Source organism: Macadamia integrifolia, unplaced genomic scaffold (assembly GCF_013358625.1).
Source record: "Macadamia integrifolia cultivar HAES 741 unplaced genomic scaffold, SCU_Mint_v3 scaffold1665, whole genome shotgun sequence".
Classification (NCBI taxonomy): domain Eukaryota; kingdom Viridiplantae; phylum Streptophyta; class Magnoliopsida; order Proteales; family Proteaceae; genus Macadamia; species Macadamia integrifolia.
The window spans coordinates 5,657-9,052 of NW_024868296.1; the positions used below are offsets into that span (position 1 = coordinate 5,657).

The following is a 3,396-nucleotide window of genomic DNA, read 5'->3' on the forward strand; positions in this document are numbered from 1 at the left end:
GGGACATATGGGGAGAGAGGGGATCCCATCTGGACCATCCCATTGTTCAGCCACTGGTGAAGGAAAACTTTGTCCTTAACATATCCTGTTATCAATGAATTCTATGAAGAACATGACTTGAATGAATAAATGATAAGAATTACCTAAAATGAGGAATAGATATCACAGAATACAACCCTGGAATGCCTGATGGCCCTCTGCCTTCTCTGTATGTGTGTGTGTGTGTGTGAGAGAGAGAGAGAGAGAGAGAGAGAGAGATGTACCTGGGGCGTTAAAGAAATGACTTCGATTCCATGAAATTGAAAGAACTCTTCACCTATTTTGGGATTTCTAGCTCTAGTGATTTCGCTAATAGGATGCAAATTGCAAACATCATATCAAACGGTCAAAAGAAATTGAAATCATCTCCAAAAATCAAAATTAAAATTGATATATATATATATATATTTTTTAAATCCATGAGATAAAAAAATTAATTACAAAAAAAAAAATAGATTTATTATTATTATTTTTTATAACACAGATTTGACTTCTTTTTACATCTATTTATCTTGTAATTTATTTTTAGATCTAAACAATTTCCAAGCAACTTCCGCGCCACCTTGTTTTCTCTATCGGTGCAGCTCTATGGTTAAAATACAAAAGCACCATTTATAGACTTTGGTGCCTCTAATAACCACTGGCGCAGTCTCTTTTGAAAATTTGTGCTCACTCTTTTGAACCTTTATTCTATGGCACATACTGATTCACATTCTTAATTTTTATTTTTTTTTTCTTCTAATAGAAAGTTTTCCTCCACCATTCTAGAATGTTCACCTCTCCATCATTTTTTCTATGTGAGTAGCATGTTTTGTCATGGATGAAGGAAAATTGCCTCTAAAAAAGAAAAAAAAAAAGGGCAAAACTATGGATGCCCATTGTTTTTAGGTCTAAAAAGTTGTCAAGGTCTTTAGCTAGAAATAAAAAAATTAAATTAAATTAAAAGAAGCAGCAGCCGTTAAGGTCTTAAGAAAGAGAAGCATGTGGGATTTGGACCCGGTTGAGATGGTTCCGGATCAAGATACATCTCGTCCATTGGCATTTGGAGTGTCAAAAGTTTAGCCTGACCTGAACTGATCAATTGAAGCCCGAGACCAGCCTAAACAATTGCAAAACATGTCAAGTTCAAGGACCGACCCATTAATAATCAGGTGTTCTCAATGTAAGGTAGTGGCCATATGATCACCTGATTGACTGAATACTGTGATCGACTGAGAACCATTTATAACCCGACTAAACATTTAGTCCAATTTAGCCTGAGTATGGCCTATTTATGGCTCGTTTAAAGACTGTTTAGGCCATTTAATCTCATTTAGCCCATTTATGGTTAATTGCCCATTTAATCCTATTTTACTTGATCATAGCTCGTTTAAGGAACGTTTATAGCCGATTATAGGCCTATTAGCCCTTTTAATCCCTAAATGAATAAAAATAGTTATATGACTTTAAATTGATGGCAACCAGCCAGGCCTGACCACTTGACACCCCTAGTTATTATGTCCATTTGGTCAGTCACAAGACTTTAAAGCCTGCTGTGTTCACCCAGCTCCACCAGCCCATCTACTACCATTTGATTCATGGCTTTCTTCAGGTACATCTAAAATTGTTGTTTCAATTTCTTTCCCATGCAAAGACGAAGACGATTTTGCAACTACCCGGATTGCAAGAACTTTCTTGTTACCGTGGGCTTCTGTGTCAATGGTATGGAAAAATTCACTTTCCCTTGAATTTATAAATACTTTACTATTTTTTTTTTTTTAATCCAACAAACCCTTGGAGATTCTATTTCTTTGGCTGTGAGATAAGAAAATAGTGCAACCCGGGAAAAAAAGAAAGGGGGGTTTGGAATCTCAAGAGTATAAATAAAAAATACATCCTAAGTGAGTATTTTCAAACTTGCCCCTGTAATTCTATTTCCTTGGTTGGGACTTGGGACTTGGGACCACGGGTTTGCAACTAATAGGCTATAATCCGAACAACAGTGAAATTTTTTCCAGAGAAAGTATACGAAATAGACTCGAAGGTGCTCATCCAGATGAGTCACTGAACATGGCTTACAAGTGAAGGATTTCAATTTATTTCACATCAAAGAAGAAGAAGACGTTACTGTCCACCAAACCCAGTCCATAAATAAGCTTTGGACTCAAACCCCACCACAAAAAAAAATTAAAAGCAGCAAAGAATTAAGCCATGGGTCCTGATGATCTTGTATTGCTTCTGTTCCTCCTCTTCATCATCATCCTGTTATGGCCAGCGGCAGCAGCAGTGGCCACATCGTCGTTACCAAAGGCAAAGCCTAATTGCCTTCACAACTGTGATAGTATCACAGTCCCTTACCCATTTGGCTTCGGAGCTAAAGAATGTTACAGAGATGAAAGCTTTCGTTTAACCTGCAACAACAGCTACAATCCTCCTAAACTATTCTATGGAGAATTGGAAGTTTTAGACATTTCATTACAAGGCCAACTGCGTGTATTGGGTCATGTAAGTGGTGTTTGCTACAAGAAGTCCCGTGGCCAGAGGACTAGGACTACTTATTCTTCAAATTCCTTTTCTTTGGGAAACAGTTCTTTTACCTTCTCTGATACACAGAACAGATTCACAGCTCTGGGTTGTGACACCAATGCTTCCATCACAAGCTTCAATGACCTGAACTTCACCAGTGGGTGTAGCATGATCTGCAGCAACATATCTGATGTGAAGGATGGATCCTGCATGGGCAATGGCTGTTGCCAGACTTCAATTCCCCTGGGCTTGAGAAAATATAGTATTTCTCTACACAACTTTGATCAGAATAACACTGATCTGGGCTTTGGTTTCAATCACTGCTCCTATGCTTTCCTAGTTGACAAGAACTGGCTCAATTCCTCAATCTCAAATCTCTTCAATTTCACTAGAAGAGTAATTGAAACAGGTTATTTTCGAGTCCCCATCGTGTACGACTGGGCAATAGATAACAAATCCTGTGAAGAAGCTATGAAAGATCCGACTACTTTCGCATGCAGCCTGAACACTGTTTGTGGCGTCTCCAAGAACGGTCTTGGATACAATTGCAATTGTTCCAAAGGTTACAAAGGGAATCCTTACCTTCCAAACATCGGATGCCAAGGTAATAACCCTGAACATTATGCTCTATCTGTTGATAATTGTATTCTACCCATCCGTGGATTGTCCAAATGGTTAGGGCAAATTGGGGATTGTGTGGATAAACGTACTATCTCAAGTTCGATTTTCCATCTATGTATCTGTGATTTAAGTGGAGATCGTGGCCGTGGATTGCTGCGTTGGTCTACTCGAGGATTAGTCGAGGTGCGCATAAGCTGACCCAGAAACCTTGGTTTAAAAAAAAAAAAAAGG

The 3,396-nt window shown here is 38.4% G+C and overlaps 1 pseudogene; it reads left to right on the top strand.

The window, feature by feature from the left end:
* The first annotated feature begins 2,144 nt into the window (after nt 1-2,144).
* LOC122064482 overlaps nt 2,145-3,396 on the top strand; it is a 4,903-nt pseudogene continuing 3,651 nt past the window's right edge.